Source organism: Loxodonta africana, chromosome 19 (genome assembly GCF_030014295.1).
Source record: "Loxodonta africana isolate mLoxAfr1 chromosome 19, mLoxAfr1.hap2, whole genome shotgun sequence".
Classification (NCBI taxonomy): domain Eukaryota; kingdom Metazoa; phylum Chordata; class Mammalia; order Proboscidea; family Elephantidae; genus Loxodonta; species Loxodonta africana.
In genome coordinates, this window is record NC_087360.1 from 67,590,427 (window position 1) to 67,617,237 (window position 26,811).

Genomic DNA, 26,811 nt, shown 5'->3' on the forward strand with positions numbered 1-26,811 from the left:
TCCTTTAATAAAGGGATTGTATGTGTTTCAAAGATTTAAGAACTCTGTAAGAGTTAACGCTGACCAGCAAAGACCTTGCACTTATTAAGTTCTTTAAAAAGAGACCATTAGTGTCCTTTCATTATGAACTAGTCTTTGAATCTGGGAACTAGCTTAAATCCAAAAAGGCAGGACAATTGGCATTTTCTTAGCTTTAGTTGTATTGATTTATAAGCACTAAAACCAAAACCAAACCTGCGGCTGTTGAGTCGATTCCAACTCATATTGACCCTATAGGACAGAGTAGAACTGCCCCTTAGAGTTTCCAAGGAGCACCTGGTGGATTTGAACTGCCAACCTTTCGGTTAGCAGACATAGCTCTTAAGCACTACGCCATTAGGGTTTCCCTTATAAGCACAGTGCCTTAGAATACATATTTATTATCAGATTTTCCTGAGAGAAGAGAGGACCCAATTACTCTGCTAACATTTATTATTTTTTAGCATTATGCTGAGAACAAAGAAAGCTTAGGGGTAGGGGGTGGTGTTGCTTTTCTATAGGCCATTGGGTCATCTGATTATTGTTCTGTTTCATTGATCAGTATGGAATCCATCTTTGCAAATATGGATAATTATTCAAGTCAATGAAAATAAGATTAAAAATCACACTAAGGACTAGAAAGATGCTGATGGAAGATTTTATTTTTCTGGTCCTGGGAAGTGTCCCAATAACTGACTTGCCTTCTGTTTCATCCCCCATCCCAAGTCTGCTGTGTGCTCTTTCTTTCCAGAAGAACTGAGTCAGTTCCTGGAAACAATTCATCATGCCACAATAATATTTACTACCAATGTGTGATATTTAAGACACTCATTTTCCCAACCCCAGACAGTGCTGATAACCTTTCTAGAAGGCTCCTGTCACCATCAGCTAAACTGAGCTCACTAAAACTATCACAAATTATTAAGCCAAAGTGAATGTTAAGAAATCCACTGTATAGATAGGAACGCTGGTGTGTTGAGTGTGTCATTACACAAATATACTAGAATTCATAGAATTGCACAGTTGAAAAGAGCTTGAGAATTTTCCTTCTGTTAGCCTCATCACCTTTGTTTAAGTCTATATTGAAACCACCACTTCAACCAGATGGTAGTGGGTGTGTGTGCATAAATGTGTGTGTATTTGGTTGAATATCCCCCTAAAAGAAGTTGTACTTCTCCATCTATATGACAATGAATCTGAAGATTCTTCGGTGCTCCCAAGGTTAGTATATGAATGTAGATCTTAACTATTTTTCTTTTTCAAGGAGTGAAACTCAATTCAATGAAAAAGAGGTATATGGTCCATTGTGTAGTGAAAAGAGCATTGAACCTAATCAGAAAACGTGAGTTTATGATCTAGCTCTTCCATTTATCAGGTGCGTGACAAGGCAATTCACAGCACCTCTGTGGATTTCATGTTCTCCTCAGTAACGTGAGGGATGTTGGAATGGATGATCTCTCAGAATTTTTCTCACTTTAAAATCCCTTGACGCCGTGGTTGTTCTATAGCACTCAGATCTTTTGGTGCATGCACTTCTTCTAATTGCTACCCTAGACAACCTAGTTATCTCTGCAAGAAAATAATTTGGGAAAATTTTTGCTAGGTAGATAATCGATACTAGAGTAGAAGTTTTCATGTGTTAGTATTAAAAAAAACCCCAAAACCCATTGCTGTCAAGTTGATTCCAACTCATAGAGACCCTCTAGGACAGAGTAGAACTTCCCTATAGGGTTTCCAAGGAATGCCTGGTAGATTTGAACTGCTGACCTTTTGGTTAGCAGCTGTAGCTCTTAACTACCAGGCCACCAGGATTTCCATATTAGTATTAAAAAAACCAAAACCAAACCCAGTGCCGTCAAGTCGATTTTGTAGGACAAAATCCTGTAGGACAGAGTAGAACTGCCCCATAGAGTTTCCAAGGAGCACCTGGAGCATTCGAACTGCCGACGCTTTGGTTAGTAGCCGTAGCACTTAACCACTACGCCACCAGGGTTTCCATGTTATAAAAAAAAATGTTATAGGCTGTTTAAATTCAGGACAATTCAGATTAGGCAGAATCAGGCTCATTATAATGCTGAAATACCCAGATTTCTTTTCCCCCTGCATTTAGCTTTTAGTAGAAAGTTGAACTATCACAAGACAATTTCAGATCAATGAGATTTTCCTGAAATAGCAATGGCTTGGAGTCAGTGCACCTTAGACAGGATGCAATCTGCCCTTAACTGCCTCCTCTATCATTCTTTCTGCCCAGTGATCACAAATGTTTAGAATGATGAACTCAAGTTACTGTAAGATCTTCTGGAATCAAAAAATTAAATCAAATAAATGATGCTATTGTGCTATGCTATTAAAAAAAAAAAGCTATTAGAGGAGATAAATTATTCTATATCTTAATAATTTCAAAAGCAAGTTTTTAAGGGAAAAAAGATTATTTGGTAAAGCAATCAATCCATAAATACTTATTACAAGGCATTCAGAAATTTGAGACATGATCTTATCCTCAAAGGGATTTTTTTTTTTTCTTCTAACAAGTGTAAGAGTAGGAAACAGAACATTTATTAACGGTAATATGTCTTTGCGGTTGCTATGGTGAATTGCCACATCATCTATTCTAAACTCCTTCTAGTATGGCTTTCTGTGCTACAGAACATAGAAGCTTAATAAGCCCATTTCCCAGACTCCTTTGAAGCTAGGGTTCTGGATGCAAAATAGATGCATTGCGTGAGATTCAGAAGGTAGAAATGAGATGGAAACTTCTGATTGCTGCTACACTAGTTGTCACTAGCAAGCCAGGTTGTGGAGACAGGCTTTTCTGCGACCACATGGCAGAACATCTAGTCACTAACTTTGTGAGTGTGTCACAGATGTGCCAGTAATGGTTTCCAAAATTCTGAATTTTAGCTCTGCAGGTGGATATTGAAGCAAGCAATTCCCTGGCTGTTCTTTACTGTGAATGTGGCAGGGGTAGGCTTGCCCCGTGATGGGCCTCTTAAGAGGTCTTGTTCTGGGAAGCACTTACTCCTAGATGCTTAGCCTAAAGCCCATTCTACTAACCCTTCCAAAAACCCTGGAAGCACCCAAATTGCTGTATTAAATCCCTTTCTGCTTAACATAGCTGGAGTAATTTCTGTTTCCAGCCGAAAAGCGTGACTGATGAAGATTTGTAGACCAGAGATGCTAGAAGAGTTTAGCAAGAATACACAATGAGGGTAAGAAATATAAAGTAGGGTTTTATGGAATAAGCTCTGCAAACCTGCACCATAAAGAAGAGGTAAATGGATTCTTTGATAATTCCTTGTAATTTGGGGGTAAGTAAGATTTACTTACTTAAATTTAGATTTACTTTAAGATTTACTTTAAACCCTGGTGGTGTAGTGGTTAAGTGCTACAGCTGCGAACCAAAAGGCTGGCAGTTTGAATCCACCAGGCACTCCTTGGAAACCCTATGGGACAGTTCTACCCTGCACTATAGGGTCGCTATGAGCTGGAACCAACTTGACGGCAATGGGTTTGGATTTGGTTTTTTAAGATTTAAGTGTAGGTTCAAACTTGTACTTTATCTATATAGTAACAGTTTGGATTTTGTACCAGCCTGCAAATTATAAGACCCTAGAAGATCCCAAGAGTCACTGTGTTTGGACACATTGTTTTACTGACTTTAATATGAAGAAATTCTCAGTCTTTAGACTCCAATGCATAAGATGATCCCCAAAAGAGTGGTTTCTGTTGGTTTAGCCCCAGACCTTTAGAGTATATTATGAAGAATCAAAAATGTGTTCCAGATATTTTACAAATAACACGTAAGCCAACAAAAGTCAGAAAGCATAAGCTTAAGGATAAAAATTCTCCTGAGTCCACGCTCCTGTGCCAAAGTATTAGAGGGATTGTAGTTTGGTTTTGTGGCTTTAAGGCCTCAAATCATGAAAGGTCAGATTAGGAAGTAGTGCCGGGGGACCTGAGGAATGCTGCACAAGTGGACAGAAACCTCACTCATGCAGAAAGCACCCATGTGCTGCTTTCATCTTCTTTATTTGAACTGTTGTAGAATTTCCCGGCTCCCTGAGGTTAACCACTCCAAAGCAACCAGCTCCCTTCCTGAACCTACTTCTCTTGATTCTAGAAAACATTGGGTCCTTTGCCTCCTCTCCCTATGGGACACAGAGATAAGTGTTCCTTCTTCACACTTATTCCTCCAAGTGACTAACTACCTGGCCTGACCTCTTTGGTGCAGTTCTCCCCTTGACAGGAAGCCACAGAGAACAGCATCTTGGGCATCTGCTTTGGAGGGCAGGGTTTATGGTGTCACTCCACCCTCTAAACCTTACATTGGTTATCCATCAGCAACCACTGAGTACATCAAAATTAGCTAAGATCACAACAGGGCTAGAATGTCTCATCTTTCCATTCACTTGGGTCTTTGCAGCATGTTGAGGTACAGATTTCTCCCACCCTAGGAACCACCCAAGAATTGGAAGAGTTTCCTGCACTACCTTTTAGGAAATACAAGATCCTATCCCCTGTCATTTCCTGGCTGTGTGCTAACTCTCAGTTTATTTCTCTCAACCAGTTAGAACCATTAGGAGGCTATACACGCAGTGCTAAGGCAAAGAGGAAAAAGCAACAGTTGCTAACCCAGCGAAATTGTGAATCAGAGCCTGAGCCTCCAGATTGATCGCTCCAGGGCTTCTAGCTCTGAGTGGAACAGGAAAGTGAGAAGCAGACGATGGAAAGGCCATTCTCTTTCTTCAGAAAATTAATTTTAGGATGTGTTTTGTAGACCATGACAGGCTCACACAAGTGGAAAATGGAAGAGGCCCTGTAGGGTGGTAGGGTGCATCCTAAACCAGATGCGTCTACTTAACTTGCTAAGATGATGTCTTAGGCTGGATTCTCTGGAGAAGCAAAGCCAGTAAAGCATATAAATATATATATAAAGAAAAAAAGAGAGAGAAAGAGATTTATATCAAGGCAATGGCACGTGTGGTTGTAAAGGCTGGAATGTCCCTAGTCCGTGGGTCAGGCCAGAGGCTTCTCCTGATTCAAGTAGCCACAGGGGCTGGTGAACCCAAGATCCTCAGGCAAGACAGCAGGTAAGCTACTAGCTCAAGTCCCAGGAACCAGAGGTCAGATGAACAGGAGCCAGCTGCAAGATCCAGCGTGAATAAACAGCCCAGTAGCCTTACCAGAAAGTCCACTAACATTCAAGGAAAGCCACACCCCCAAAGAAACTCCTTTTAAACAGATTGGCTACTCATAGCAGATCCCATCATGGAGGTGATCACATTATATCAAATCTCACCATGGAAGTGGCCACATCATCATATGACTGCCAAATTACATCATAACTGCCAAACCACTGGGAATCATGGCCCAGCCAAGTTAACACACAGCCTTAAAGATCACAGATGTTTTTTTAAATCCTGCCATAACAAGGGGGCTACTTCCTCCTCTCAAAGGCCCTAGCTTTCTCAACTTCTCACTCCTTCCCACCTTGGTAAAATACATGCATTAAAATAAATAAGTGATCAGATCTTGAACCTAGTCTCTGTGGGGGAAAAAAAGCCCAGCTCCGGACTGGTCTTAGACATAACGGTTACCATCGAGTCAACTCCACCTCATGGTAACCCCCTGTGTGTCCGAGTAGAACTGTGCTCCTATAGGGTTTCCAATGGCTGCTTTTTCAGAAGTAGATTATCAGGCCTTTCTTCTAGGCACCTCTGGGTGGACTTGAACCTCTAACCTTTCAGTTAGCAGCTAGTAGCGTTAAGTATCTGCACCAATCAGGGACTCTAGCATTAGGCAGAAGTTGCTTTTGTGGTGGGCAAAGAAAGAAAAGAGAAGGCTCGATTCTCTTACAAATCACTCCTATGCAAGGCTATGCTACATATTCCCAGAAAAAGTCACTCCTTTCACAGAAAGCTTATTTCCCCAGTAAATACACATGGCCTTCCAGAAGACAAATGCTTTGCTCTGTTATCATTTATGCCTTGGGATGAATCAAATTATACTCTCATGTGTATATTGAGGCTTAAAAGAGATAGCATGAGGGTACTAGGTGCTTATAGGTCGAGAGACTGAAGAGATACTTGGAAGGTGAGAGAGCAGATTGGAGAGGTTGGGGCTGATATTAAAACATCTCCCTAAACTTGTAGAGCTTGGATTGGCTTACAGGGTACTGCGTCTTTTAGTGTCTTTGTTTGTTCTGTTTTGTTTTCAGATGACCTAGAAAGGATTCTTCCAGTATTGGAGAACAACCCTCTATTTAATCTCTCTAGAAATGTGAGGAGCACCCTCTTTGTATTTTCCTTCTGGAGGCTACCCATTCTGGAGGCTAGTCGGCAGCAAATGAAATTTCTCACATTTCTAAATCACTAGGAGAGTGAGAGTCTAAGCAGGAAGAGAAGATGCAAGTAAAACTATTTCAGTAATACCCACAAGAATAATTTAGGAAATGAGAGGGAAGAAAAAGAACAAAAGGCATCTTAAAAATGAATATATATGACAAGGCTACAGAGAGAGGTAAGAAGAAAGCTGATTTTGAATTCTACTGTCATTTTTAAACTTAAAATAATCATTGTAGCAAACTTAATCTCTGGGCTAAATAGTTTTCTAGAGCTTTCATACGATATCTGCTGTAATAAACTTATTGTAAATGACAAACAGTATATGTTGGTTGCTTAGTGATTTAGAAATCTTTTGCCGTTACTTCAAAGAGGTACATGTTGGAAGAAATGTAGATATCTTAACCTCTTTGCCACAGAGAAGGCCAATCATACTTGGAAATATTGAAGGTAATGCTGATTTTTGTGGAGAGTGTGGGAATTCGTGGAGGTGAAATGTAAGCCCCAGGAAATCCCAGAGATCACTGCTGCAGGGGAGAAACATTTCATATCTGTTAAACTGAGAAATGCCATTTGACATTGAGGTCTCCCTCCTTAACTCACAAGCTGCTGATTTAACTCAAAGCTGTACTAATTGGGGATTTTGTTGGCTCAAAATTACAGGCTCTTAAAAAAAAAAAAGACACAAATGTCCATATATTACACACCATTCCTAATTATAAAATACAAATGACAGCCCTACATTGGCTCAATTCCCCATTCTAGATATCACATACGGCATTAAGTTCAATAAACACAAAATGTATTGAAAGTACTAGAAACAGAAAATGTGTACTTGTCAAATATGCTTTTTCTGTTTCATCTTTAGTTTCTTATCGTAGGTTTTTATGGCATGAAGTGAAGCCAATTTCATATTTACCCTATTTGTATAGAATGGGGCTCCTTCTGAGCTTTGAGGAATTCTGGGATTCTGTGATATTGAAGGGAAACCCTGGTGGTATAGTAGTTAAGTGCTATGGCTGCTAACCAAGAGGCTGGTAGTTCAAATCTGCCAGGTGCTCCTTGGAAACTCTATGGGGCAGTTCTACTCTGTCCTATAGGGTCGCTATGAGTTAGAATCGACTCAATGGCATTGGGTTTTTGGGTTGGGTGATATTGAAAAATCATACCACTGGCAGAAACATTTTATTTTTTAATGCAGCTCCATTCCATAAAAAAAAAATTTTTTTTTTTTTTATACAGACTATTAGATGACCCTCTGCTAGAGCTATGGGCTGGAAAGTACCCGGCACTTTTGGCTCCTCTCTGAAGAAGGATTTAGTCACCTACATACAACAAAACCAGACATCCTGACCCTACTTAACTGGTATCAGCAATTCTGTCCTCTTGTTGTGCTAACATAGAGAATACCAGAATCAACATGAGTGGGATTTGTTCTTAGGATCCCCTCTTCTGCTCTTTTCTATGCTGTATATTATATGTTAAATAGAGATGGGAAATAATTCACTAACTGACAGTAATGTACTTATTATCTATACCTCATCCCTCTCCAGAAAATACTATGTTGCTCTCAAGAATCTAAAGGAAGGGAGAACTGACTGGCATGCTACTTTTAAGGACTTATTTTTATTCAGAAAAATCTAACAAAAAAAAGTCCAAGTTTTATATTTATCACCACAGTCCTCCTTTTTGAGGTGAAATCCACCATTCTGATCGTCATTTACCTCTATCTGATGCCTGCTATAGTTGAGGCAGAAACCCTGGTGGCATAGTGGTTAAGTGCTACAGCTGCTAACCAAAGGGTCGGCAGTTCGAATCCACCAGGTGCTCCTCGGAAACTCTATGGAGCAGTTGTACTCTGTCCTATAGGGTCGCTATGAGTCAGAATCGACTTGATGGCACTGGGTTTGGTTTTCGTTGGTATAGCTGAGGCCTGTCTTCAAAAACTAATAATGCTGAATTTCTCTTCATGATATGACTCTATTGCTTGCTCCCCTCAGTCTTGTCAAGGATTTGAGAATCCTAGGTCTGTAGTGTTTGAACACGTCTCCCCATTTTATGTAGCATGAGAAAAACTGGGTGTTCAAATAACTTGTCCAAAGTGACTCAATTGCCTCATAGCAAGGACAAAACCAGAGTCTACACAACTCTACTCCCATATCCACTATTTTTCTATCCATTCTTTGTCATCTGTCTTGAAAGATCTCTATATTTCTCTAGATGTTCCATATATCCAGCTTATTCCTTGTGGAGATTGATCTGCATTTAAGGATACTACCATACGTCATGGAACCTGGTAGAGTTAATTCAAGCTTCCAGTTTCATGGGGAATCCAGACATTATCTTTGTGTTGTCAGGAACCTCAATCAATTTAATCATTTTTTTCTCCTTTTTCGTCTTTGACTAATAGACATCTTCCCTCTGCTTGAATTATTACCTTGTCAGGGAATGCTCAAATTTCCAAGTTAGGCCACTCCATAACTGAGTGGCACTATTTATTTGGAGAATTATTCCTTATTTTGAGCAAAATATGCCAATTGATAAAAAAAAAAAAATTTTTTTTTTTTTTATCAATTGGCGGAGGTAAGGGGAAAAAATGGCTTACTTCCTTACTCTACAATAGAAGAGCAAACCTTCTTTGAGTCTCAGTATTTGAATCTTTGAAATTTAATAAGGCATTTCTATCCCAGAGGGCATTCCAAGAGAAATCTCAAACCCAAGACATCTCTTGTGTTCCTGTGAGATTGATGGTTGCCATGGGAATGGGGGGGAGGGGTTTGCTGTCCTCAGGCACTCCATGATTTCATCTCAGCAGAGCTCCTGCTGGGCCATAAGTGCCTGTTAAGGTTTTTATAGAGGTCAATCAGCTGGGCCTAGGAGAGGAAGTGCTGGGTCCCTCTGCACCAGAGCAAGGGAACATGATTTATTTAGTGGTTATTGAGTGGCTCTAACGTCCCTGCCCCGCCTCCCTCACAGGACAAACACAGAAATGCAGATTTTCTTAACTCCAGGCTCCTGTTTTCAGTCATCGTTCTTGGGTGGATTGCAATGGTTTATAATTAAAAGAAGAGAGCACTTCAACTCTGAAAGCAAAGCAAACTCTCAATAAATCCTCCAGTGATCAAGTACTCATAGGTTCAGTGGCTGCATCAATGGTTCGAGTCAGACTCCAAATGCTAAGCTCTAGATTTCTTGCAGCTCATAAGCTTGAGAAAGCAGCTAAGACTGGCTTCAACAGGATCTGCAGTGTGACTCACCCAGTGTTGGGAATTTCAGCTGAGAATACAGTTAGTGCAGGAGGTTATCTTAGCAAATAATGAGAAACCGACTCTGCCATTGGAGGGAAGCACCACCCAGAAGACAATGCAACCGTGTTCTACGTAAGGGGGAGAAGTCATTGCCTGACATAGGCAGCCAGAAGCCACCTAATATAAAATCCGGGGCTGGATTTTGTATTGATCTTGGAGTGGGGCAGGAAAGAGCATTCCCTGATAGTGAAAGCCTACTCTAGAGATTCTGGGAATCACTCAGTCAAGAAGTAGGAAGATTGGACGTATGTTGTTTAAGTCCTTCAATAGATTTAGAAATATCTTTGCCAGTTCATAAGCAGAACTTCCGCTTGTGTCACTGAAGTGAATGGCTTGCCTAGCTATTCTTGATTATGTAGTCAAGAAAATGCCCATTTCTAAGAGACTTCCCAAACATATCCTTATGCAAAGAAGCATGGCTATACGTCAGGCTGGCAGTTTTTGTAGCTCTAGTAATTCCTTGAGAATTTTGGAGTACCCAGTAAAAGTGGCTTTCCTTGAATAATAAGGAGATTTTTCACACAGGGCAGACATTTCCTTTTAATCAGTGTGTCACCAGCCAGCTCCTCACCTTTCGGTTGTTATAGGGGGATTGGGACATGCATGTAATACTATTATTAGAAATTGTCTAAGATACACAGAAAGACATAAAGAATGAATTTGTGGGTTTTTTTTTTTTTAACTCTGAATTCACTCCAGACCCAGAAAACAGAAATTCTCAACTAACTGGTTTCCATGCCTCTAGTGACTTTCTGTGGCTCATCCATCCTATGCATCACTGATAGCTTAACCTCTTGAAATATCATTTTCTTTCTTTTTTTTCCACTTCCGTGTTTAAAAGTCTCTCCCATGGATCCCTGTTTGAACAGATTCAGACTTCTCATGTAGACAGTTAAGGCCCTCTGTCAAATGGGGGCTCTTTCCTCTATTCATTTTATTTTTCACTGTGGCTCCAATATGAGCTCTCTAGTCCAGGCAAGTTGACTTCCTTACGCTTCCCCTCATGAGACAGCTTATAAACTTTGAGGCTATGCTTTGAAACTCCGTAACGTTGTGTATGTGGAGAATGCTGCACGACGTAAGCACTTCGAAGGGCAGACTCTGTATCTTCTCCTATCTGGGCCACGCTCCTGCATCCGGAACATAGAAGCCTTAATTGTTGTTTTTTGAATGAATGGGTCATATTTTTTTGGTTTCCTGAGGTAAATGAGCCCTGGTGGCACAGTGGTGAAGCGTTTGGTTGCTAAATAAAAGGTTGGCTGTTCAAATCCACCAGCTGCTTCTTGGGAGCCCTATGGGGCAGTTCTACTCTGTCGTACGGGGTTGCTGTGAGTCGGAATTGATTCGGCGGCATGGGGTGGGAGAGGTAAATGTCACATGCAACATCAATCAAAAACTTACCTCTAGTACAAAACTGATGGCGTTAGTGTTAAAAATCTGGGGATTAAAATCACAATTTTCATGATGAAAACATACAGTAAGTAGGTGCCAGGCACTGTGCTGTATAAAATGTATACAAAGAAAACTTTTGTCCTGAAGGAGCTTCAAATATAAAAGGGAAAACACATGCATGAATAATTAAGTATGACATAATGTGTAAGCATTATAATATCTATGGTATTTTTTGCCAATAATGTGCACATGTAAATAATGTGCCCACACATACTACGTGTGGCGTAGCTTGCTTCTGAAAATAGTGAGGGGGGTCTTGTGGTTTACAGAAATACATATGACCTACACGTTATTTGCATAAAAATAAGGTATATTCAGTTGTTTAATACCTGTATCAGATTGCAAAAAAAATTTATCCTGTCTGGGCTATTTGGAAATCAACTAGTGACCAGAAAATTCATCTTCAAGTGGTGCTTGGACGTCATTCCTTCACCATACGAGAGTTAGCTGCTTCCTTTAAAAAAAAAAAAAAATGAAAGGATAACTGAAAAATTAGACTCAGAAAGGACAAGATCCAAATAGCTGAGAAATGCTCCTTCCTTCACTTTCTTCTGTTTTATGTTGAATGAATTTTTCCCCAGAAGGAAGCAAGGGAATAAAAGTCATTGATCATATACTGCCAGAAACCAGTGGGAGATCTAGGTTCTAATCTGTTCTTTTCTTTTACTTAACCTACTGTTGGCTCATGCCTGAACAGATCTTTCTTACTCTTGAAAGTAGATATTCTAGACCAAGGGAAAGAACAATAAAGTCAACAGAAAACTGAGGTTCTAGTTCTACTTCCTAACAAAGAGGAGAAATGAAGAAGTTGCACTACACAATCCCCAAACTATATTTCGGTGTCTCAATGTAGACAAGTCTCAGTACGTTTCAATGATTCTAAAGCCAGGAGTGTCCTCGCTGCTCATTACATTTATTTATTGCACATTATTTTTATTTATTGAGAGATCCATTATCTTTAAGGGTTTTTGTATGCCATTTCAAGTTTCGAAAACACAAGTACAAATTAGTCTCCAAATTTCGATCATAGCTAAAAATACTAGATAAAATAGTTTTGAATAACACCCTGAACACATACTGTAGTTTCAAAGTCTCTAACAATTACAAAGCAAAACACCTGGATGTTTCTGAAGCCAGTACTTTAAAGCCAAGGTAGTTCAGGCAGGACCTGTAAGTAGTTAGATAATTGTCTACTAGTTGATGCAAGGGAAAGAAAAACACCCTCCTACTGTAAAAAATATCAGTCCAGTTAGCCTATATTCTGTCAGAAATTCTGACCACTACTAAACGGACTATTACAAATCAAAATGCTAAATGCCTTGATAGATGCTAAGTGGAAGAGGAAATATTATCAGTCATCATTGCCCCACTATGAAAATATTACTAAATTATCTTGAAAGCCTAAGCATCTATCTGAGTGTACGAAATAGAGAAGTGATTGATTTTTTATTGCATTCTATTTTTTTCTAAAGTTTATTTATCTTGTTGTTGAGAATATACACAGCAAAACAGACACCAATTCAACAATTTCTACGTGTACAATTTAGTGAAACAGATTACATTCTTCAAGTTGTGCAACCATTCTCATCCTCCTTTTCTGAGTTGTTCCTCCCACATTAATACAGACTCAATGCCCCCAAAGCTTCCTATCTAATCTGCTGTCAATTTGATCAAGTGTGTATGGTTCTAGTTAAGCTAAACTATTGCTCAGTTTTAAGCTGACTTCAGGGGATATATTTGGCTTAAGGTTTGAAGATTATCGCAGGACAATAGTTTCAGTTATCCACCCCACCTCCATGGTCCCAGAAACTCTAGAGTCCATGAGAATTTGAAATTCTGTTCTGCATTTTCCTCCTTTTGATCAGGATTTTTCTACGGAATCTTTGATCTAAATATTCAGTAATGGTAGCCAGGCAGCATCCAGTTCTTCTGGTCTCATGGCAGAGAAAGCAGTTGTTGATGGAAGCAAATAGCTACACATTCCATATCTTCCTCCTATTCTTGACTCTCCTTCTTTGTCTATTGCTCCAAGTGAATGAAAACTAATTGCTGTGTCTTGGATGGCTGCTTGCAAGTTTTTAAGACCCCAGGCACTACGCAATGAACTAGGAGGTAGCACTAAACAAAATTAGGCCAATTAACTTGGATGTCCCATGAAACCATGACCTGAAACCTCCAAACCAAGGAACAAAATCCCGTGAAGTGTTTGGTTGTACATAAACAGCCTCAGCAGCTACTCTTTTATTTTTTTGGTGGTTGTAGTAATTATATCTACCATACAAGTTTTGCCAGTCCAAGTTTTTACAGGTGTACATCTTATCAATTGCAATTACTATAATTGGCTGTGAAACACTTCCCTTAATCAGTGCAATTTTTCCATCACCATTAATCCCCTTTCTCTCTCCCTCCCATCCCTGGTAACCACTAATAAACTTTGTTCTCTATACATTTGTCTTTTCTTGTCTTTTTATATAAGTGAGGTCATACAGTATCTGTCCTTTTGTGATTAACTTATTTCAATCAATATAATGTCTTCAAGCTCCATCCGCATTGTAGCATGTATCAAGACTTCATTTCTCCTACTGGCTGGAGAGTAGTCCATTGTATGTAGGTACCACATTTTGTTTATCCATTCATCTGTTGGTGGGGATTTAGCTTGTTTCCACCTTTAGGGTACTGTGAATAGTTCTGCAGTGAACGTTGGTGTTCAAGTCTCTGTTTGAGTCTCTGCTTTCAAGAATTGTGGGTATATACCTAGGAGTGGAATTCCTGGGTCATATGGTAGTTTTGTGGAACTGCCACACTGTTTTCTACAATGGCTGTGCTGTTTTTTATTCCTACCAGCAAAGGATAAGGCTTCCATTTCTGCACATCCTCATTATCTTAGGCTGGGTTCTCTATAGAATAAAAACCAGTAAAGTGTATAAATATCCACAGAGATTTATATCAAGGAAACAGGTCACACAGTAGTAGAAGCGGGAACATCCCAAGCCCGTGGGTCAGGATAGAGGCTTCTCTCTATTCACATAGCTGCAGGGGTTAGCAAACCTAAGACCTGCAGGTTGGAGAGCAGGGCTCTTGCTCACAGGCTGCGAAGACTGACAAATTCCAAGATTGTCAGATAAGCTGATAGCTCATGTCCCAAGAATCAGAGGTCAGACGAATAGCAGGCAGCTGCAGGATTCATAGTGAGCAAAAAGCCAGAATGCCTGCTTATATTCTAATGCAGGCCACAGCCCCAAGGAGACTCGCCTTCAACTGACTGGCTACTCACAGCAGATTCCATCATAGGGGTGATCACATATAAACACTGAGAATCATCATGGCCCAGCCAAGCTGACACACAACCATCACACTCTCCAATGTTTATTATCTTCTTTTTTTTTTAAATCTTAGCCGTCTTTGTGGGAGTGAAATGGTTTTTCACTGTGGTTTTGGTTTGCATCTCTCTGATGGCTAATTGATGCTGGGCATCTTTTCATGCATTTGGTGGCCATTTGAATGCCTTCTTTGGTGAAATGTCTATTCACATCCTTTGCCCATTTTATGATCAGGTTATTTGTCTTTTTACTGTTTTTGAAATTTTTTTAATATATTTTGGTTATTAGATTCTTGTCGGTTATAGGTTTTCCAAAGATATTCTCCCAGTTGGTAGCTTGTCTTTTCACTTTTTTGGTAAAGTCTTTTGATGAACAAAGTTTTTAATTTTTATGAGGTCCCATTTATTTATTTTGTCTTCTGTTTGTGCTTTTGTTATTATATTAGAAAATCCTTTGTTAAAACTAGGCATGACAGCATTGCCCCTACGTTTTCTTTTAAGAATTTTATGGTTTTAGTTTGCACATTTAGGCCCTTAATTCATTTTGAATTTGTTTTTTGCATATGGTATGAGGCATGGGTCCTATTTCATTTTTTGCATGTGGAAATTCAATTCTCCCAGAACAATTTTTTGAAGAGATTCTTCTTTTCTCATTGAATGGACTTAGCACTTTTGTCAAAAATCAGTTGACCATAGATATGTGAGTTTATTTCTGGACTCTCAATTCTATTCCATTGGCCTATGTGTCTGTTGTTATACCAGTACCAGGCTTTTTGATTACTGTAGCTGTATAGTACGTTTTAAAATCAGGTTCAAATGTGGTGTATTTTTTTCTCTTTCAACATTGCTATGGCTATTTGAGACTTCTTGCCATTCCATTTAAAGTTGAGGATTGGTTTTTCTGTTTCTGTAAAGAAGGCTGTTAGAATTTTGATTGGGATTACACTGACTTATAGATTGCTTTGGATAGCATTGACATCTTAACAATATTAAGTCTTCCAGTCCATAAATGTGAACATCTTTCCATTTATTTAAGCCTTCTCTACTGTCTTTTAGCAGTGTTTTATAGTTTTCATTGTATCAGTCCTTCATGTCCCTGGTTAGATTTATTCCTAGGTGTTTTATTCCCTTAGATGCTATTGTAAATGCAATTGTTTCTTTAATTTCCTTTCAAATTTCTCATTGCTGGTGTATAGAAACCCAAGTGGTTTCTGTTTCTTGATCTTGTACCCTGTAACTTTGTTAAATTCCTCTATTAACTCTAGAAGTTTTCTTGTGGACTCTTTGGGATTTTCTACATATAGGATCATATTATCCATGAATAGAGATAATTTTACTTCTTCTTTTCCAGTCTGAATACCTTTTACTTCTTTTTCTTGTCTTATTGCTCTGGCTAGGACTCCTAATACGACACTGAATAGAAACAGTGAGACTGTGCACCCTTGTCTTGTTCCAAATTTCAAGGGACTTTTCATATATGCCCTGAATCACACTGAGGAATTTCTGTTCTATTTCAATTTCTTTAGGGTTTTTGTCAAGAAACGGTGTTGGATTTTATCAAATGCTTTTTCTGCATCCATAGAGATGATCGTGTGGTTCTTTTCTTTTGTTCTATTGATGTGGCATATTACGTTGATTGATTTTCTAATGTTGAACCATCCCTGTATTTCTGGAATAAAGCACATGTGGTCATGGTGTGTGGCTCTTTTAATATGCTATTGGATTCTGTTTGCTGGTATTTTGTTAAGGATTTTTGATTCTATATTCATAAGAGATATTGGCCTATAGTTTTCTTTTCTTGTGGTGTCTTTATCTGTTCTTGGTATCAGCATTACATTTAGTTCATAGGATGAATTAGGGAGTATTCCTTCCTTTTCGGTCTTTTGGATGAGTTTAAACAGTATTAGTGTCAACTCTTCTCTAAATGCTTGGCAGAATTCTCCAGTGAAGCCATCTGGTTCAGAACTTTTTGTTGTTGTTGGGAAGTTTTTGATCATTAATTCAATCTCTTCACTTTTTATGGGTCTTTTGGGACTCTCTATTTCCTGTTGAGTCAGTTTGGGTAGGCTGTGTGCTTCTAAAAATTTTTCCATTTCAACTAGGTTATCCAATTTGTTGCTGTGCAGATTTTCATAATATTCTGTCATAATTTGCTTTTTTTTCTTTCAGGTCAGTTATATTGTCCCCTCTTTCTTGTCTTACTTTAGTTATTTGCATCTTTTCTCTTTTTTTCCTTGTCAGTCTAGGTAAAAGTTTGTCAATTTTATTGATCTTTTTGAAGAACCATCTTCCAATTTTATTGATTCTCCCTATTATTTTTCTGTTTTCAATTTTATTTATTTCCTGGACTTCAAAGTGGTTCAAATCAGTTCATTCATGGCTGACAAAGCAAAACAGGAACAGACTTGAAATTTTACAGTTTGGCAGATTCAGCACAGTACCTGGGATGGGAAAAATTGTGAGTCAAAGTCCTGGAATGGGTCTTGGAAGAGGCTAGTGAGCCCTTTCAGGAGCCTGATGTTTGAGACTGGAGTATTGACAGGACTGTAGGAGTGTGGCCAGTCACAACCTGAGTGAGGTGCTATCTTTGAGCAGGGCACTACCATCTTTGAGAAGGGCAGCACTACTTCAGACTGTGCTCAAAATCTGAGGGCAAGAGATTTGGTTGCTATGCAATCTGTATGCTGCCCTTGCTCTCTAAGAGGGAAATTAAGTTTTCCCATTTTGGCTATCTTTCTGGTTTACCGTAACTTTAAAAATTTAAGTCTGTTTCAGTGATGCTTCTTTGGCTGTCACTGAACTGGGCAGAACCAAATCGAAGCCCTGTTTATTTCTTCTCTGATCGTTGTTATTTCCTTTCTTCTGGTAGATGTAGGCTTAGTTTGCTCTTATGTTTCTAGGCCCTGGAGTTGTTGAGTTAGGCTGTTGATTTAAGATCTTTCTTCTTTTTATCATGTAGGAATTTTTGCTATAAGTTGCCCTTTGAATACTGCCTTTGCTGCATCCCTTAAGTTTGGTATGCCATGCTTTCATTTTCACTTGAGTCTAAGAAATTCGTGATTTCTCTTTTGATTTGTTCCTTGATCCTTTGGTACTTTAATAGTGTGTTGTTTGATTTCCATATGTTAGAGTACTTTCCATCTTTTTCTTTTTTTCTTCTGTTATCGATTTCCATCTTTACTCCATTGTGGTCAGAGAAAATACTTTCTATAATTTTAATCTTTTTTAATTTAATCAAGACTTGCTGTGTGGCCTAACATGTAATCTATCCTAAGGAATGACTCATGTGCCCTGGAGTAGACTGTATAGTGTGCAGTTTTGGGGTGGAGTATCTTATATATGTCTGTTAAGACCAATGGGTTTATAGTATCATTCAGGTCCTCCGTTTCCTTGTTGATCTTCTTTCTAGATGTTCTGTCCAAAATTGAAAGCGCTGTAGTGGAGTCTCCAACTATTTATTATTGTAGTGCTATCTATTTCTCCCCTCAATTCTATCAGTATTTGGTACATGTATATTTACAAGTGTTAAATATTCTTCATTAATTGACTCTTTTATCACTATATAATGTTCATATCTCTCTATTCCAACAGATTTTGTCTTAAAGCCTACTTTGCCTGATATTAATACACGCCCTCCTCACTTAACAACGTGGCTAGGTTCCAAAGACCAGGTTGTTATGCAAAAATCAGCATTATGCAAAAATGGAGGATGACCACATCGGATCACAAGATGGAAGATGACTACATCATTACATAACTGTGAAACTACTGAGAATCATAGCCTAGCTGAGTTGACACATAACCTTAACCATGACAGCCAGCGTTGCTCTCACCTCACACCTCAGCATTCATTACTGCCAGACATACATCAGTAATGTACAAAACAGTAGGATAGTAGATTTTTAGTATTGTCATAAATGCAGAATGTTGGATAACAAGATAGTTGATAAGTGAGGAGTAGGTGATTGCCACCCCAGCTTTCTTTTGGTCATTATTTGCATGAAATATTTTTTTCCATCCTTTCACTTTCAACCTAAGGTATGTCTCTTGTAAATGGCATATAATTGGATCATTTTTAATCCATTCTGCCACTTTCTGACTTTTGATTGGAGCATTTAGTCCATCTATGTTCACTGTAATTACCAGTAAGAAGTGACTTACTTCTACCATTTTCTTATTTGTTTTCTGTGTGTCTTATGCCTTCTTCGTCTTTGTCCTTTACTACTGCTTGCTTCTATGTTTTGTTGGTTTATTGTAGTAAACCATTTTGGTTCCTTTTCCTTTCCTCTTATGCATGTGTTTAGATATTTTCTTAGAGGTTACCATAACAGATTACCATAACAGGTTACTATAACAGGTTACCATAACAGGTTACCATAACAGGTTACCATAACAGGTTACCATAACAGGTTACCATAACAGGTTACCATAACAGGTTACCATAACAGGTTACCATAACAGGTTACCTCTAAGAAAATATCTAAACACATGCATAAGAGGAAAGGAAAAGGAACCAAAATGGTTTACTACAATAAACCAACAAAACATAGAAGCAAGCAGTAGTAAAGGACAAAGACGAAGAAGGCATAAGACACACAGAAAACAAATAAGAAAATGGTGGAAGTAAGTCACTTCTTACTGGTAATTACAGTGAACATAGATGGACTAAATGCTCCAATCAAAAGTCAGAAAAAAATTTTTTTTTATTTATAACATTCTAGGGTAAGTGGATAGTAACTTCAGTAACATACAAGAAGTTTTATATCTATATCTTTCCTCCCCTCCCCCAAGTGATTGATTTTTATTTATAATTGGTATAAAGAAAAGACCAGCTGTTTTATGGAAATCACACACATAGATAAGCCATAACATATGTATGGAGATCATAACCAGCTTAAATACACAAAACTGTACTCTCCTAAATAAAAAAAGTAGGGCTGGTATGGAGGCCTTAAAAAGTCATCTGAATTTCAGGCACTTTTTGCCTCTCTGTTCTGTTACTGTTGCTTCAGCTATCAAATCTACATTCTAAACCTCCAAGAGGAAGAGACGGGGAAGAAAAAAAAGGTATACCTCTAAGCTGATCAGGTCCATTAAAGAGCCCCTTCCACTGTCCATACAATGAGCTTTCATTACATTTCCCAAAACTTATTCACAAGGTTACACCTAGCTGCAAAAGAAGCTGCAGAACGCAGTGTTACAGCTGGGCATATTATGTTTTAGAAAAAAATTTGGGTTCTGTTATTAAGAAAGAGGGTGGTATTTGGTATAGAACGAGAACTAGCCATCTCTTCTTTAATAACCAAAGAGGAAAAAAGCAACTTGAGCATTGCAAAGAAATAAGTGGTTCCTGAATTTGGTTAATAAATATTCTTGGATCACAAGTTTGTGTAGTATAACTAGTATTGCTGGTGGCTCATTAAGTCTTCTAGATTCACCTATAATACTATGTGGAGTAACAAACTGATCATGAAAAGTCATTATCTCTTCTCTTGGTTGCAATTTCTTTACATAAAAATTGAGGGAATCTTTAATTATATCAGTAGGCATCAGACTTTTTGTTAGAAGTAGAACTCTTCTTCAGACAGAATTTTATGCAGATTTTCAAGCCATAAAACTGATTTAAAAGAAAGAAAGAAAGGAGAGAGGGAAGGAAGAAAGGGAGAGAGAGAAAGAAAGAAAGAACTTATCTAGTTGAAATGGATGCAGTGGGCTAGGAGTTCCATAGTCACGTTCTTTCCTTTGCTCACCAAGATGGCTTCTGAGGTATCCTATGGCTCCATGGAACAGAAAGTGAAATCCTTGGTCTTGATACTTTTTAGACTTGAATATTTTAGGGTTTGGATGACTCAGCTTTAAAAAAAAAAAAAAAAAAAAAAGCTCTGTAGGATGTAAGCCTTTATTTTTCTCTACCAACATCTGCTAACAAAAGATTTGGGGAGAAAATTTCTATGAGAAGCCTTCTAAAATACGGCCCCTTTAGCATAAAATAAAGTGTAAAATATGGCTCCATTCACAGGATTTCTTTGGAATTCTTTACAAGAATAGATGTATACATCTTGCATACCTTGACATTTACCAGAATTAGATAAGTAGCTAAATTAGATGTATGTGTTGTTAGTTTTTTTTTTCCCCTCTAACAATATGTTTCCCTCATGAAATCTTACTTCTAAAGACCACAAAAGCTGATTCAAGATTAATCCACATCTGATCACACCTGATTTTCTATAAATTTCTTAGTTATTGCTTGGAGTCTATCCAAAGGTGAATTTTCAGGCAGGAGTTTGACTCTGTTCCATGTAGTCAATTTAATATGGTTGTGGAGAGAGGGAAGATGTTTTCCTTCAGGGATTTTAACAAAAGTGTTAGAGTTTAAATTTCATGTGTGGCTTTTTCTTTATGAGGATTAGCTGCTGTACAAGTCTGAAAAAAAATGATAGGGAGAAGTAAAATTATAGATAGAGATGGTGTAAAACCAAGGGTGGCTTTTGAGTCACATTTAATAGGAATATAGAACTCTTTACACTTTCCAAGTTTTTCCCATTCTATTGGGACCTTTAAACTGAAATAATAATCTCTTTTCCCCTTTAAATAATTCTTGTCCTACTTTTAAGACTACTGGGGGAATAAAATAAAACACATGCAAAACTAAACATCAGCATTACTAAAACATATGTAACAGCATGCAGAAACTCCACAGACCTTGTAAAAATCCGTTTAAGACCACAGAGAAAACCTCCTAAAGTACAGACAAAAACACATTTGAATGGAGAACATGAGTTTGGAAGACCAGACACTCAGGATTTTTTTCTTGGTTTTGCCATTGCCCATACCTATGCCTTCTGTGTACACATTTTTATATACTGGAATTTTAATTTCACCTTCATATATCTGAGCAATATTCGTTCTTGTCTTCCAGAGATATCAGGAATATTGCGGTTATCATCAGAATATTCTCGGGCGGAATAAGAGAAGGTGGCTAAATAACTCAAGAATTATTACTCCTGTGACAAATACTAATGAAATGTAAGACAGTATGGCTCCCATAGAGTCATAGGACTGGCATTAGATAGAAGGTCATTTGCAGAACACACAAGTTCATGATTATCTATTATTCTCCATGGATCCATAGCTCATTGGCAAGATTCCCATTAGCAGATCTAGATCATTTAATTCTCCATTTATCCTTGACCTCCAAGCTTTATCATCTTCACATTTAACCAAAGATTTAAAAATATCAACTTCTATGTGCAACAAATTTCTCTTCCATCCTGAAATCTAATGGATTCCCTTTGTGAGAGCCCAAAGAGTAAGAGATGAACCGCTACAAATCAATGGACTTTCAGATTTCTCTCTTCAATGCCGAGGTCACTGGGGCCCTTTCTTGCTCAATTCTAATAGTTCTAAGCACACAAACAGTCCCTAGTCCTTGACCTTGAAATTTGGGCTTGGGTCCACAGTCTTCAGAGCTGGGAGTCAGCCCAAGTATAGCTCTTATCTGGCTGCAGCCCAAAAGTTTGGTAAAGCTCCTAGAAACAAAATATCTACAAACAAATAAAGTTAACTAATGCATTACTTTCATGGCCATTTGAAGGAAAATTAAAGCATTTATTTTTAAAAAGCCATGTAAAAATATCTAAAGACATTTCTATTTGCTAAAAGATGTCCTTTAGCAACATAGTGCTTTTTTTGAATGTGGAGGCTTGGATTTTAGGGGAAAGTTTTGTATGACCTCCCATTAATCTTAGTTCAGTAACCACCCTTGACAACTATGCTGCAGAGGGTTGTGGTCAGAGGTAGATTCATGGGTGTGAAACTTGTGCAGTCACACAAGGGCCCGTGCTCAGAAGGACCCTTTACTTGGTTTATGCTCTGCTGTCCCTTCTTGAAATTCTTAATAATTTTGTCATTGAACTTGAGTTTTATAAGTGAAGTGATATGGAATAATGAAGTACAAGCATGAGCAGAAGAATATGGCCATATATGCAGCTCCTACTGTTTTTCTCCCCATTTGTATATGGTGTTCACAATGCCCTATGAACACAGAATTTTAGTCATGGGTAGGAGTTCAGTAATACTCAAAGCGAATACAAGGTAAGCTTGTTATGTCTATGATTGAGTAAGGGTGTTGGCTGCCCCTAGAAGCCAGAGTTTCCCATGGAACCAGAACTTGCTCTGAACATAGAAAGAAGGTAACTCTGTTCTAAGAAACATGAACACTGAGAAAGCCTATCAGATCAATTTTTATTTGTGTTACTTCCTCTATTAGCCAACCACTTATGCTGAAAATGATGACGCAGAAAAAAAGAGAAAGGTAAGGCAAACCATAGTTATTTTTCCTTTCAGTTGTATCATCCTTACCAGTAAGCCAAAGGTAAAGAGTGTTAGAACGTATGTGCATCAAGACATAAAATAAAAACAGCTGAATTAGTTTTGTGCAGCAGCTCCGCCTTTCTGATTAAAAACAAAAACATATGCACGTACAAACTGCAAAATACAAATTGTGTAAATTTGGTGATTCTTCAGTTAAATGCTCTTATATTTGCAACTAAAACTGGTATTGCACAATATGAAGAGGCATGCGTTTTAATAATTTTGAATTATAATTTTCTTCACTTAGAATGACACTAATCAGCAAATAAAAATGAATACCAAGACATGTCAAGACAGAGAACACAGAAGAAAGGAAAAAGCTTTATATTTTAATACTTTCCACAGCACTTTTTCTTGCTTTTTGAATGAGAAACTCTGCATTTTCATTTTGCAATGGGCCCTGCAAATTTGTGTAGCTAGCCCTGGTTATGGTATGAGCTATAGAGAAATAGAGAGAGTCAATAATGATTAAGGGTATAATGCCAGGGCCGAGTGTCCTCCTACCCAAATGGAAAAAACATGGGAAATGTTATGGATTGAATTGTGTCCCCCCAAAATATGTGTCAACTTGGCTAGACTGTGATTCCCAGTATTGCGTGATTGTCCTCCATTTTGTGATCTGATGTAATTATGCTATATGTTGTAAATCCCAACCTCTATGATGTTAATGTGAGGCAGGATTAGAGGCAGTTATGCTAATAAGGCGGGACACAATCTATAGGATTAGGTTGTATCTTGAGTCAACCTCTTTTGAGACATAAAAGAGAGAAGCAAGCAGAGAGACTTCCTACTACCATTAAAGAAGAGCTGGAAGCAGAGCATGTCATTTGGACCCAGGGTTCCTGTGTTAAGAAACTTCTAGACCTAGGGGAAGATTGATGATGAGGACCTTCCCTCAGAGCCAACAGAGAGAGAAAGGCTACCCCGGGACCTGGCACCCTGAGTTTTGACTTTAGCCTCCTAAACTGTGAGAGAATAAATTTATGTTTGTTAAAGCCATTCTCTTGTGGTATTTCTGTTATAGCAGCACTTGGTGACTAAGATGGAAAGGTACAAACCTGTTTTAGATGGAGAGGATGGGCATCCAGAGAGCTACTAGACTTCATGGCTTGGGCTTGGCTCAACTGGCTTCAAAGCAGAAAGCAGAGAGTGTTTGTCAGCTCCACAGTCCTGCTCTAGATAACTGGCCCATTGGCTGTCCCATTGGCCATGTTTTCATTCTTTAGTTTGTTGAGGTTGATATAACAACGATAGATGGAGGCAAAGAGGTGTCTGATAGATACTTTAGCTGTCATCTGTAGCTAATGCAGGGCCCTTTTAGCTCAGGCAGGACTGGGTAAGTATTGATTTAGGGTTCTGTACCAAATGAACTTGTCAGTATTTACCTTAAAACAAAACAAAGACTTCTTTGTTGTCATCTTAGAGGGCTTATAAAGTTTATATGTTCTATGTGATTTATCAGGAATCGACTTGACGGCACTGGGTTGTAGGTTGGGTTATGTTATTTATCTAGTAATCTTTTGTTTTCACCCTTAAATCACCCATACTTTTTATACCTATTAAATCTCTCACATAAGCATTACATGGTTTCATGCCTGGGGCTTTTCCTTAGAAACTTCACTTCACTCGATGCGTGAAGCCCAGATGTCTACTTTTTTTGCCAGTATCGGTTGTTATCTCTTTTTCCTGATTATCCTGTTCTCATCCAGTACTATTTCCTGTCTTTCTCCATGCAGTTGATTACTGACTGAAGGATGGAAAGTACTAAGTGGCATCAGAGGCAGACAATCACGCGTCTGTCCTTTCCACTCAGTTCCTCAGCTTGTCCTCTTCACTCTTCCTAGTATCTGCTTATTAGTTGCTATGATCTTCTCAAGGGAGAGTTGGCTATGTTCATTAAAAAGTAGGTTGCACTTTTTGACACAATTTCTAAAATGTAAACCAAAACCACAAAACTAGTAAATGAAACTACCAAAAAAATGCATTTTGTTATGTGTGGAGCATTGTCCTTTATTTAAAATGAAAATCTTTGTAGCTAAGCAATAAAGACTCACTTCTGATTTAGAAATTTGCAGGATTTTGGAGATAACCCAAGCCTGATTATATCAGTGTGTCTATGAGATATTGTTTGGTATTTTTTGACTTGTATATCTCTCACATTATACAGCAAGCTAGGGCAGAGAATGTGCTTGCCTTGGTCATTGGATCACTGTCTTGACCCAGTAACCAGCACTGTACCTGGCTTAGACTTGATGCTTGTCAATGGATGTTGAATAAATCAGGTCAAACAATGAAGTCAGACTTGCGATTAATATATTCCGTGACTATTTACGATAGTATATTTCCAAGAGATGCTATGTAGTTGAGAAGAATGCTACCACCCTTTTACTCATTCCCTTTTACATAGTGGAATAATAGTATAGTATCTCACATTACAGAAAATTCTGCTCCCAAATTTGATGGTGGAGATCTTTATGTGTACCTCTGAGGTCATTTTTCCCCCATCAGACTGTTGGAAATGGACTTCTAAGGACCATGATTGCATGAAACCCTTAGAAATGTGACTACTAAGCCTTAAAATTAAGATCCCAGGTATCTTCTAAAACCTTAAAGAGACTGACTTTGGACACAACTAATAAGAACCTCTCCTTGTAGGGATCATGGAAAAGTTTACTTGATCTTTCAATTGTGAGCTTAATTTTTTTCCATTAAATTTTGCTCATTAAGAAAATACCTCAGTTACTAAGCACAATAATTCAGATTGCAGTGTTTTCAGACACGGTTGTAAAACTCCATGGAGTGAGCACATCTAATCCAGCTGATAGCAGAAATCACCCTTTCTTGACTCAGGCTATTCTATCTTTCTTAACTTGATGATGATGAACAGTATTTTCCAAGGACTTAAACAATGGAAACATGGAACGGAAGACTTGAAAATATTATATATTGAAATATTTATTAGAACCAAAATAGGTCATTGAAAAAGTAAAGAAAATATGTTTGTATCTGTCCCTTCTAGCAGTATCTTCTTGATACAGGTATCGTACCTCCCAGCACTCCTGCTCTGCAGTTCCCACATCATGATTTTGTCTTTCTTGTCTCTTCCACCAGGAAATATTCTCTCTTCTTATCTAAAACTGTCCCATAATTCAAGGTCCAGATAAGGACCTTCTCTTCTTTCTCCTCCTCTGTGATGCCTTTCCTCATTCATTAAATCCATTGTCATCGAATCAATTCTGACTCATAGTGACTGTATAGGGCAGAGTAGAACTGCTCCAAAGGGTTTCCAAGGCTGCAGTCTTTACAGAAGCAGACTGTCACATCTTTCTCTTATGTAACAGCTGGTGGCTTTGAACCGCCCACCTTTCAGTTAGTAGCGTAGTGCTTACCACTGCACCACCAGGGCTCCTTTCCTCACACATTAAGCCCTAAAAATTTGTCTTTCCTTTAAATGCATAAAGAGAGTATTTCTGTTTTATTTTTTACATCACTTCTCAACATTTAATCACTTTCAGCTTTAATAATCTCTGGACTATTTTAACCAATCAACTAACTACCTCGCCTTTCCAGTCAAGTTATAGTTGTCTTGACATACAGATCATGTGATTAAAAAAATATCCTCTGTGGCCTGAAATTTCATTTTGAACATAGTAAGTCCTCTCAAGATAATGAGTAAGTTAATGAATGTAAATAGTTTTTCATTTCACTATACTCTATAGAGAATAGGAGGAGAAAGACATGGATATGAAGAGTTATGTCATATGGAGTGTAAAAAGAACCTAAGACAGAAACTCTATAGAAGGGCAAATAACCACATAATTGTATAGATTCTGTTTAAAAATTTTGAAGAAAACTTTCAAGCCACTAACCCCTGCATTCATTCAGTTAATAGATAAAATAATCTTTAGAAATCTGGTTGCTTGAAATAAGTAACTCACCTTTGATTTTTCTTTTTAACCGTTAGACAAATTCTTTTAAAAATTGCCCAACTTTTATTTTC